This window comes from Cynocephalus volans, chromosome 10 (assembly GCF_027409185.1).
Source record: "Cynocephalus volans isolate mCynVol1 chromosome 10, mCynVol1.pri, whole genome shotgun sequence".
Lineage (NCBI taxonomy): Eukaryota > Metazoa > Chordata > Mammalia > Dermoptera > Cynocephalidae > Cynocephalus > Cynocephalus volans.
The window spans coordinates 49,354,037-49,367,292 of record NC_084469.1 but is presented as its reverse complement, the minus strand read 5'-3'; positions in this window follow the sequence as shown (position 1 = coordinate 49,367,292).

Genomic DNA, 13,256 nt, shown 5'->3' with positions numbered 1-13,256 from the left:
TTGCCCGGGGTCACCCCGCAGCTCCTGCACCTGCCCCCAGTCCTGATGGCCAGAACCCCAGCCTGATGCGGGGCCGGGTGCCTTTGTCAGCTGGCATTTCCATCGCCGCCAACTGTCCCCCTTCCCGTCACCAGCCCCCGCTTAGCCTTCCTTGGCCACTCGAGGCCCCCGGCCCCAACCCTCTCCCCCTTGCCCGGGGTCACCCCGCGGTTCCTGCACCTGCCCCCAGTCCTGATGGCCAGAATCCCAGCCTGATGCGGGGCCGGGTGCCTTTGTCAGCTGGCATTTCCATCGCCACCAAGTGTCCCCCTTCCCGCTGCCTGCCCCGGCAACTCGAGGTCCCAGGCCCCGACCCTCTCCCCCCTGCCCGGCGTCACCCCGTGGCTCCTGCACCTGCCCCCAGCCCTTATGGCCAGAACTCCAGCCTGATGCGGGGTCGGGTGCCTTTGTCAGGTGGCTTTTCTATCGCCACCAAGAGGCACGACCCCATCAGGCAGGCTAACTTCTCCTCTGTGGGGATTCTTCCCTGGCCATTCAGGGGGAACGCCCCAAAGAAGCCCGTGCCCTCTGATCCCAACTCCCTGATGGTCAGACGCTCGGGCGCCCTAAGGATCCCCACTCCCCAGCGCCTCTTTCCTTCTCGGCCCAAGAAGGAGGTCCCTGCTATGGCATCTGGTCTCCTGTCCCATCGTTGCCTGAAGGTGATTGAGGCGAGGTCTCCCACCAGCCGCCTCTGGGAAGGCCATGCCGTTCTCAGCACAGACAGACCTGCTGGAGGTGGCCCGTCCCTAGGGAGGCCGCACCCAGAGGCACCGGCACCCCCTGCCCCAGCCCTGGGCCGCTCGCTGCTGCCCGGGCAGGAGCCACAGGGGCCCTGCAGCAGGAAACGTAGGAAGCCGATGCCACCGCCCCTGCCCCTACTGAGGAGTCCAGATGAGCTGCCCCCAACGCCTAAGTTTCCCCGTAGAGCGGCCAGCAAGACCAGGCCACCTGGGAGAGCACCGAGGGCGGCGGGAGCAGCAGGATCTTGGAAGATGAAGAGGAGGCCTTTCGGGAGGGGACAGAGGCCAGGGCAGACTCCAGCGCCCCTCAGGCCAGCCCTCTCCACCTGTGCAGGTACCAGCTACTCCCACCGCCAGCACCACGGACTCCAGCCTTCCCACCCGGTCCCCGACCCTGTCTGTCCCTCTCCCTTCCCCCACCAAACACCAAACACTGAACACTGGGGAGGAAATAACCTGCACCTTCTCTAACCCTACTCCTTTGGCTGTCCCTGCTGAGCCCCATGCCCATCGTGTGTGTAGACCCCCCTCCTCCTCTTTCCTTCCCCACCCCGCCTCCCGTCCCTCCCACCAGGACCTTTGCATTCACCAGTAATCCCATTCCTTCCACAGTGTCCTCCATCACAGCCAACGCTTCTGCACACGTGACCCGGCAGCCTACTCTGGACCCTGGGGTCGAGGACATGGACACGACTCCTCCTTCCATGGCTGTAATCTTCACATCTCCCCAATCCTCCAATATGAGATTTCCCCCAGTTCACCAAGTCCACCTCAGGAGGAGGCAGACGCACTCTGCACAGCCAGGAGACAACAGCAGCCCATCTGGGGTCGAGGACATGGACACGACTCCTCCTTCCATGGCTGTAATCTTCACATCTCCCCAATCCTCCAATTTGAGATTTCCCCCAGTTCACCAAATCCACCTCAGGAGGAGGCAGACGCACTCTGCACAGCCAGGAGACAACAGCAGCCCATCTGGGGTCGAGGACATGGACACGACTCCTCCTTCCATGGCTGTAATCTTCACATCTCCCCAATCCTCCAATATGAGATTTCCCCCAGTTCACCAAGTCCACCTCAGGAGGAGGCAGACGCACTCTGCACAGCCAGGAGACAACAGCAGCCCATCTGGGGTCGAGGACATGGACACGACTCCTCCTTCCATGGCTGTAATCTTCACATCTCCCCAATCCTCCAATATGAGATTTCCCCCAGCTCACCAAGTCCACCTCAGGAGGAGGCAGACGCACTCTGCACAGCCAGGAGACAACAGCAGCCCATCTGGGGTCGAGGACATGGACACGACTCCTCCTTCCATGGCTGTAATCTTCACATCTCCCCAATCCTCCAATATGAGATTTCCCCCAGCTCACCAAGTCCACCTCAGGAGGAGGCAGACGCACTCTGCACAGCCAGGAGACAACAGCAGCCCATCTGGGGTCGAGGACATGGACACGACTCCTCCTTCCATGGCTGTAGTCTGCAGATCTCCTGCACCCTCCATTATGAGCTTTCCCTCAGTTTACCAAGTCCACGTCATGAGGAGCTAAAGAGATTTAGCTAACACAAAGCAAAGGAAACAGTAAGTGTTGCTTTCCATTAATTCTGGAGATGGAAAAGTTAGGACTCGACAACCTTAAGGTAGCCTAAGACCATTATATCTGCATTTTGGTCATGGGGATGTTCATCAAGGCTGCCCTTCTCTGTCACTCCAAAAAAATGTCTATAATATATAATTATGCTTATTGAAACAGAAAACGGACATTTCAGTAATTAGAAGTAATTCGGCTTGATTTTCCCACAAATTTTGCCTATAAAATGAAGATAGTTGATCTGGACGGTATCAGCTATAAAAAAAAAGGTTGTTTAGATCTTAATTTTCATGGTGAGAGAAATGGGCTTCTTTCAGCTCTGCAGCCTCCTATATATCTCTGTCCAACCTCTGTTTTGTGTTTGGAAAGAATCGAGTAGATGTTAAAAAGCAACATAAATAAACAACAAATGATACGTGACATATTTTGTGACTTATGAGAATGTGGAATGAAATGGGATCTAGCACAAATGTTTGTTTTATTTCAGTGTTTTACTGAAGAGGACAATGTCCAAGGTACCAGAAAACAAGAATTTCCCGATCCTATTGGGACCTGAACTCCCCTCACACCTTCAGTAAATCACCCTCAGGTGCAACTCTTTTCTCGTACCTGGTATGTATCTTACTCAGTTTTTAGATAAGGGCCTCTGATAAGTACCAAGTAGGGGCCACACTAAAAGATTTGGGGGAGGGTCTCAGACAGGCCAGTGTCAAATCAGGTCCAATTTGAGGGGTGCCCCAGCATACTGAGCTCACTAGGGAGTTATTGCTAAATTTTGCTTTATTTCTTGCTGGGATAATTAGGGTTTGGAGAAGGAAAAACAGGTGAGGAAATTTGGGAGGGAACCGAGAGCCTGAACTTCAGTTGTAGAAACCAGCACCTTGAATAATGACCACGAGAGCCCCAGGATGCTTCTGCTCACGGCCCCTCATGTGCGAGAACAGGCCGGTGAGGACAAGGGACCCCGGGCTCTCGTGCTCCCCGCGCTGGGCCAGGGTGGCTCCCCCTGCTCACCTCTGCCCCCGCCTCCGCTGCCTGGACCTAAAGGCCTACACAGTCAGCGCCTGTCGCCGCTGACCTCATGCCCTCGTCGCTTCTCACCGACTGTACCCTGGTCACTGGGACGCCCGGCCAAGCTCAGGCTCCCGCTGGTCAGGGCGGTCCTCTGAGGACCCCGACTTTGTTCGCTCCCGAGCTCGGCTTCGAGCAGGCCATGGCCCTGGGGACAGGGACGGTCCCCACGTAGCCCCTGGGTGCCTGAGCCAGGTCCCTGCTCCTGCTCCAGCTCCAGCACCGAGGAGACTGCACAGCCCGTGCCAAGGCTGGACGAGCTCTGGCCGGTCCGGACCCCGCAGTCCCGAACAGTCCCCACACGCAATGTCATCAGGTGCCAGACACCAGAAGTCCCCAGGCATTGGAAAGTCCGCCTGGTGACTGTGGCGGGACCACGACCTTTGCCCTCGGCGCTTCCACCTGACGCCCCGCGCTGTGCGCAGGCGCCCTCCCTGTTTGAAGGCGCGTTTGAAGTAGGATCAGACACTGCAACGTGGGGAGCCACAAACGATTCATGGCCTCTTCCTTTCTCATTCCAGTGAATGGAATGTCACCCCTTTTCTATGTGTGTAACATCTATTTCCAAGGCTGATATACTTCTTAGTTTGTCAAGAACTTCACTTGCAATGTCTTGATCACAAATCATTTTATGTCAATTGATAGTGAAGGAAATTGACTTTAAAGTCTGGTGGCCCTGTGTTTGCAGGTGTGGATGAAGCAGCCACCACTGACGTTCTAACTAAGAGAAACGACGCTCAGTGTCAACAGATCAATGCTCATACCTCCAGGAGAAAGGAAAGGCGGGTTAGAGCGGTCACTGCAGGTATTTAATTTCAGTTGTATTTGAGTTTAAACACGGATTCTGAAGTGTAGTTACCTAGTTCTTGGTCTAACCACGGTTGTTCCATTGTTTCCAAGACCGGGGTTGCAGTTTTTAGCCACTTTGTTGCAATTGAATCGATTTTATCAAATGCACTGGTTTTGTACATTGGTCATCTTTGAAAGAAAAGGAGCCAAAATGCCGGGTACCCTTCAGGCTTTATTAAAGGAGGAAACACCTGCCCGGCAGCGCTCACAATGGCGGGGCAGGGGCTAGGAGGAGGACAAAACGTTTATATGGGTTGGTGGGCTCCAAAAACGCAGACGTGGAGGGGGAGGGAGTGCTAGTGTGTGGGACCAGGTCGACTGCTGCTGCGGGCCTGGTGGGCAGCGGTGACGGAGTCAAGATGGCGGTACCTCTAGGCGGGAGGGGAAGGGTCCTTTGGGAAACCACGAGGTAAAGGTTTTCTTTGTTTGAAGAAACCACGAGGTTAGAGTAAAAGACTGGTGGCCATTTTGCACTCAATTGTACCCAAGGTGATGTGACCGCGTCCAAGAAGTGCCAGTCGCAACCGTGATGACATCGGTGACGCAACCGTATCCAAGACGGCGCAGGACACGTCCAAGATCTATCATTCTTACTGTAAGTTCCTTGCATATGTGATGTTCTGAACACAAATCTTTATTTTGAACATCAAGATTACTATTAGTAGTAAGAAATATGTTCTGATTCAAATGTGTCTTCTGTTAAAATTCAGTTTGAGCTGTTTAATGCCTCAATGTAAAATTTACGTAAAACTTTACTTTAAAAGCAAGCTTTATATCTTGTATATCAAATATAGAATTTTTTTCCTTTTTTCTTTTAAGCGGTGCAATTAGAAAACTATATGATGGCCATGTCTGATTGTAGTGCTTTTTGAGCAGTGAAAACTGCAAAGGTTGGAAACATTATTGATACATTACTTTTAAAGTATTTTTACTGCTGTTTTCTGCTAACACGCAGCCCCTATGTTTTGCACTTTGTGATTTCTCCCCTGTATAAAAGATTAAGAATCCTATCCTTTAAGACGTTATCAAAGAATTCAGTAAATTTTATTCCAATTCCTCTGGGTCTAAAATATGAAGATAACATTCCTAAATATCTTGTATGCTTCTCTATGTGAAAGGAAGTCAACTCTAAAAGATGATTGGGTTCAAAGATAACTAGTAAGATAACCTAAAGATCAGGAATACCACCATTGTATAACCATTCAAAAGCCCTTATGCTAATCTCTTTTCCACAGCCCCTGGGTGAAGCTCTGAAGGAAGCCCTTACTGGTCACCTTGAGGAAGTTGCCTTGGCTCTACTAAAAACTCCAGCTCAGTTTGATGCTGATGAACTCTGTGCTGCCGTTAAGGTAAACCATCCGATTTAAGCAAAACTCCCTCAAGAGAATGTATAGGGCAAGTCTGGATATGCTATTGTACTTTAAACATCTAGTACAGTGCTTGTCAACCAGTGGTAATTCAATGAAGGAACAAATCAATAATTCAAGGAATAAATTAATATATACTTGAAAAAAAGTGTTGGTGCTAACACCCTCACTGTGATGTTATTGCATGAGTCATATATCTGCAGTTTTAAAAATATCTTTACATCCAAGTATTGGCTACAAACCCATTTTGTTTTAGAGCAATATAATAAATAGATCTTATTGTCATTATTAAATATTGTGAGAAAAATGTACTGATTCAAACAAAGTTGGGACACAAAAACGAGTTGATGTTCTAGAATGAAGATTTTTCTACATTTCGCCTTTTCTTCTCTTTCAGTGCAGGGCATTGGAACTGATGAAGACACTCTGATTGAAATTTTAGCATCAACAAATAACAGAGAAATCAGGGAAATTAACAGAGTCTACAGAGAGGGTAAGTTGTAATGTCCAACAGTACAAGTGCCTTAGTTGGAAAGGAAGTTTGATGTACTTTCTTAAAATTGAATGTGGCTGTTAATTATGGAGGCTTTAGAAACTTTACATTTTAAAATATTTCTTTATTGTTTGGCACATGTCTATTGAATGCACACACTGTGATCAGGACACGTTCAAGTTTCTAGGATGCTGACAGGGGAAACAATATCCCAGACCTCATCAAGCTTGCACTTTAACAGAAAATGTACTTATAGGAAAAATGGCCACATATTATTGCAATGGAAAGCTCAATTCAGAGCATTGAATTTAAATAATTTTCTAAAAACATTTTCTATTATTCTGAGATTTATTTTATAACATTTTATGGAAACTTTTTATTGTTTTTATAACAAAATATCTCTAAACAATATATCCTTCACTTGTCCATGAAGAGGTAAAGAATAATTTTATAATTTTCTGTTGAAAACCTTAACTTTACCGTTATGAACATAAATGATTCAATTACTCTTTATCCCTAGATAAATTCATGGGGATGAAAGACTAGCCATGGCTCATTTTATTTTGTCAATGAAACATCTCATTTAAACGATATGCTCAGCACTAAAAGAGGATAGCTGCAAATTTTTTACTATTTTCTTTCCCTAGTTTCCCTGAGTCTCTGGCTTTTTTGTTTCCCCACCCTAACATGTGGCTCTATAGAGGATCTTCCTGCTTGATTCTCACACCAAGAATAGAGAACACAACAGCTCTTGTATATGATTTTCAGAGCAATTTAATAAAGGAATCAAAAATAAGGAAGTTTTAACCTCATTTTCTAAAATTTTGTCTCACGGCCAGCGTTTTTCTTAGATTCCATAAATCAGTGATAATCAAAACAGGCATTATTACTACTTTTTTGTTTGATAAAACATAGTTTACAGAGGTAATTATCCATATTTCTCCATTATATCCAAGATATACTCCAGTGATACCTTATTAAATTGCCCTCTTTCCCAGTCAATCACAAATTTAGTTAATTTTTTGCTATTACAGCATTATTTTGTATAGTTCAGTAGGGGTGTCTAGACAACGAGTTTTATATACACACACATATAATTAGACTATATTTTATAATAGAATTTATAACTTTTAAAGTAAATAAATAGTTTGTGTTCCAACAATTACTCTGTCTTATCCATTTATGTAACTTTCTATTCATCCTATTGCTCAAATTTTGCCATGCTGTATTTTAGAATTAATTATTTGATAAGATGCACTTACTCAACTTATTCTTATTAGCAAAAGCTTTTCAATATTCATAAAGCCCGAGAGGATTAAAAGACCACAGTGAGAATTTGAGTTTTCATTCCAAAGTAATTGTTTTGTTGAGAAAACTCTGAATTTTCATTTTACCAGGTATAAAAATGGGAAAAGTAATTTTTTATTAAGGGAAGTGAAAAGAGTAAGCACATCTAACATTGTTTTAACAGTGAACGTTGGAATGGATTGTAGATGTTAGTTTCTATTGTAAAACTATTGTAGGATTAATGTAATAATATATACTTTCGAATATATGGTTTTATAGAGTGAGATTGCTGGTTATTTATGTACCAATCCATTGGCAACATTAGAAAAATGCCATTTTAATAAAGCCTGGATTTCTGTTTTAAAAAAACAACTCCTATTTGTATTATGCCTTCCTTGTGGAATTGTATTCACTGTATAAATTCACCACAATGAGTCAATAAGGATAGAAACTTACTTATCTGCCACCACCTCCTTCAATATACCAGGACATTATTTTGCACATAATAGGCACTCATTAACTTTTTGTTGAATAAAGGCATACATATCACATCAGTTTGCTTGAACAGTCCAAAATAACTTTTTAGGTCCTTTGGAAGTTTCATTATTTTAATAGAAATTTTGCAAGCACCTTAAAAAATAAGAGTTAGCATTTGAATAATTGCCCACAATAAAAAATTATTCTTATTTGCTGGTGACATTTCTGAATTTACTTTCCATTTTAAGACTATCATTTATGGAGGCTCCATGGATTAGTGTGATCCAGGAGGATGGTAATTAACATTTCAAAGTTAACAGAGAGTGTGCTCCTGACAATAGGGCAGGGATTAGCTTTTTTCACTTACAAAAAGGAAAAATCAGTAGTGTAGTAAGGGTAAATTTTTACAGCTTTTAAATTACAGAGTCAGAATTTGAATTGAGAAATTCTAACATCAAAATGCAAGATCGAGGTTATGGTTGAATTATTGATTTATAAGTACCATTTGCTAACAATTACTTTGGACAATAAAGAGTAAAAAATCTTTTTTAGAGAGTTCCTTAGAGTTATCTTGATATGGAGCATAATCTTAAAGCAAATTAATTCAACAAGCACTTATTCTGCAAACTCATGTGTGTCTTAGTGTTTACAAGAGATAGAGATATCCCTTTAGAGACAGTGTGGACGATACTTGACAAACAATATAAGGTCCCTATCTTTAAAGAACGTGCAGTCTCAGTGTTGCCTACTCTGATTGTATTGGGCACAAAACAGCTGCCTGGGAAATCTTTAAGGAGACCTAACATTCCTGTGCAGATACCACTTCAGCAGATAATCAAGTGTTTACATTTTTGCCTCTTGACAGGCTTTATATGAAGCAGGAGAAAGGAGAAAGGGGACAGATGTGAACGTGTTCACTACTACCCTCACCACCAGAAGCTATCCCCATCTTCACAGAGGTAACAAGAAAAAATTTTGTTTATGGAGTTTTTTTATTGGTGTCACACCTATATCAAATGGGCATAGTGCGCCCCACACATTATTACTATTTATTCATTTGTCCAACTATGTACAGCCACTATTTTAGTATTTGAAACACTTTTTGTGACTTTGGCTTGTCAGACATCATTTCATTATTTTCACTGTTTTTATTCATCTAAATGATTTGGAACAAATGTGACAGAAGCCATATATGAAACAGAACAAATAAAATTACAATGAAGAAAAACAAAAAAACTCAGGGCTAAATGAAGAAAAGAGTATGTAGGTATTCCAGAAACAAACAAAGAACCCAAAAAGAGTTCTGGCCTTTGAGCACAAGATTTAGTTAGCTCTGTGCTTTCTGGAAGCCAAGACAAGAGGAAAGTCATGATGATTACCTAAACTACGTTGTTATACTAGCACACTGTTTTCCCATGCTAAACTTAAGAGAAATTTACTGCACATAGATTTCTGTAAGGGAAGATCAATTTGTTATGGCACTTGGCACTGCCTTAACAAGTGTATGGTTGTCAATCACGTGCCATTTCTACTACTGTCAACACTTACAAACATTTCCCAAAACATACAGGAGTACCAAAATGGCCATGCTAGTTATGTTCCCAGGAGAAGATGAAGTATCCATATTATGCTTAGTTATGAAAATAGCTTTAAAATGTGTGGTTGAAGTTCAGTTATCCCAAGGAATTCTCAGAACCAGTCTCCCTGATTTTGCTAAAGTTTGCTAAAGAATAGGATTTTTTGTACATCTCTTAGTTTAAACTTAATAATCAGTGTTTCAGAAATACACCAAGTACAGTCAGAACAACATGAACACAGTTCTGGACCGGGAGCTGAAAGGTGACATTGAGAAATGTCTCACAGCCATCAGTATGTAGTCCTAGAGCTGAGAAAGTTTCTAACTAGAAATGGTATTTTCAATGCTGCCCCATGCCTAAAAAAAAAAAAAGAAAAAAGAATTCAAAAAGCAAAACAAAACAAAAAACAAGTCCTCAGACATGGTGCATCTGTGTTTCAAATAGAGGCAACATGTAAGATTGACAAAGTAGTGTGATAACCTTCTTAATAACAGTAGATATTATTTCCCTTTCAAAAATATGGAGAGGTGGAATGTACTTATTGAGCACCCACTTATGCCAAGCAATGCACCAAGTGGGGCACACTGCAGAGGCCACACTGAATAGTCATTAAGAGCATGAGATTTGGAATTAGATAAATATAGATTCAAATCCTGGTTTACCACTGCTTAACTGTACCATCTTGGGCAAGTCCAGCAGTCTGATTCAGTACGTCTGGGTTAGCTTCTGAAAATCTGTACATTTTAAGGGTCTCCCAGGTTATTCAGATGACCACTAGGGTTGGGAACCTATGTTCTCAAGCAGTGCCTCTCAAACTTTACCAGGCACATGAATCCTCTGGAATTCTTGTTAAAATGCATATTCTGATTCAGTAGGTTTGGGGTGGATCCTGTGCCCTGGTTGATGCCAGTGCTTTTGGTTCACAAATTTCACTTCAAGTTGCAAGATAAAAAGCACTGTGAATTGTCATGTGCTATTATTTGGGTGCTGCTTTATATTTAAGTCTGTCCTATCCCAAGGTGGGTTTTTTGTTTTAATGTTCTTATTACAACATGAAGAAAGTATTTATTTGTAGGCCTTTAACACCTACTGGTTTCTCCATTTCCAAGAAGAATATATTTAAGATAGTAATAACTATTAAAGTTGCTTTTAGGTGGATTTAAGGTAGAATAGGTGACAGATATCAGGGGAAAGGATATTCAAAACCATTATCTGCAGAGTCATCAATGTCTTCTCATAAGCCAAATGTCTCCTTTGGTGTGGGTGGGGGGTGGCAGTGAGGAACGACATGGGGAACAGAATCCTGTTGGCAAAACTCTGTATTTCTTGTTTCTCTCACATGCGTCTTTCTTCTTTTGTGGTGAATATGTCAACTAAAATTTGCCTCTCTTACAGTAAAATGTGCCACAAGCAAACGAGCTTTCTTTGCTGAGAAGTTTCATCAGGCCATGAAGGTACCATTCTACTGATATGTTTTACTCAGAAAAAAATTACTGTTTGTAGAGAGAACAGAAAAGTTCATTTTCTTAGAAAATCACACATTTAATATCTTACCGTTAAAGAGAATCATTATTCTATTGAATGTAAGAGGTAATATATTACGTTCTCAGAACAAGCTTTTGTTAAATTTGGTGATTTTTTTAAATAGGTATGATTGTAAAATGAGCTTGTAAGTGATTTATGGCTTACTTGTGATTTGCTTAAAACCTGAGTCACTGGGGTGAGGGCGACATACTTTCACTTTTTATGTGTGATTTTAGTAACCCACTTCTGCTAAGCTTGTGAGTTTTCTGATCTCCCACTTTCTAAGTTTCATTTGTCTTTCATTGTTCTGTTTTTCATGCCATGGATTAATAGCTAAATCTTTTAAAATATCATTTAATGATGACGGACGTAGAAGGTGTTATATAAGATGTTTTTGAGAAACTTCTGTATTTCACTTTAACCTTACTCTCTAGCATGCATGGTATTATATAGGATACCACTTCTATATTTATATTTTGAGCCCCCAAATGAGTAGTTATAAAGTTGTCTTTGTTTTTTTCTTTGCAACTCCAAGATAGAGAGGTCTTCAGAGAGAGAGAGATCTAACTGTTCAAGTAATATTAAGGAGCCTCTACGAAATGAGAAGCGTGATAGCTGCGGTCACATAGGAGGCAGCACAGTTGCTGCCCTCCGGCTGCTGTGTCTGGCATTGCATTTAGCTGGTGATGAGGAATACCTGGTACTACGTATGGAATCACAAAGGGAAAGAGGTGCCCCAGATTTGGAAATGAATGTAGCTGTGCTGTCAACTAAACTAAAACCTGAACTTTGAGTGAAGTTTAAGTGAAAATGAGCCAGGTGAGGATGAGGGTGGAAGAGATGGGGAGACACAGCAAGGGTGGTCCAAGAGGCGGGAACAAAGTGCACACAGGCTTGAAAGCAGAAGGTAACACAACCCTTTCAAGGCAAGAAATATAACTAGAGCAATGGTGCACAGTGGAAGAGATTGTAGAATTAGGCAGGATATTATAATCCTCGATAAAGTGATTGGTTTTCAACCTAAGAGCAACAGAAGACCATTGAAGTGTTTTGAATACATGACTTAGATGGTCAGATTTACAATTTCTAAAGTTCGCTTTATTTGTAATTATTCTGTGGTTTAGGCGGAGGAAAGTCTGGATGGTGGGAGACCGATTAGGAGGTTGTAAAAAGCTCTCTGTATCTACGGCTAGTGTTTCTTGTCATTTCATTACCACGTGTGTGCTGTGTATGTGTGTGTGTATGTTTTAATCTGGAGATGGTTTCTAGAAATTACATGGAAGAGTAAAAAGAGCTTCACTTTAAAATCCATGTTCTTTAGTAAGATTATTTTCTAAATGAGAGGCACTTATGATTATTTGTTTTGGACAGGGTGCTGGAACGTGTCATAAGACATTGATCAGGATTATGGTTTCTCATCCTGAAATCGACATGAATGATATCAAAGCATTCTATCAAAAGATGTATGGTATCTCTCTTTGCCAAGCCGTTCTGGTATGTTGTGATTTTCATAATGCCATTGCCACAAATAAAATTTATTTTTGCAGTCTTCAAAGAGAAGAGCTGACTTGCTCTATCTGTGAATTTCATATATTAGATAAATTCAATATATCAGAGTGCATACTTCATAAGATAATTGAAATTTCACTGTAAAATTTACTAGTAAATTTTCTACTGGAAAACCAGGTACATTTTCAACCAAAATCATGGAAATGTTCAGCATAATACATACATAAGCTTATCAACAAAATGTGATAGAGTTTCTGCCACTGTAGATAGACATCATGATTTATTTTGTGATGAATATTGGTGAGGGGATTAAGAACGTATTTGCAAAATATTTTTCTTAATTTTGTCATATGTAAAACTGTTTAAAATATATATTCATGTTATCTCATTAGCATATTGAAAAATAAGACAGAAAAGTCAGGAGTTTTGAACTGATTGAAAGATAGATAACTGTTTAAATTCAATTCATTATTTGCCTTGGATAACTAAAGTCTGCCAAGAAAAAGTAAAAAAAAAAAAATCACAAGCTTACAACTTTCTCTCTTTCTGTTCAGTGAATTAGGTATTATATTGTGTTATTCAATTCTGTGTGAGATTATATTTCATTATTAGAAAATAATGGCTCTAATGTAAAATAAAATAAATTCAAAGAAGTTCTTAATCTGAATCTTGAAAGCTATTGCTCTTTGTACAGTAATCAAGAAATATCAGTTATCTGCTAGACATAT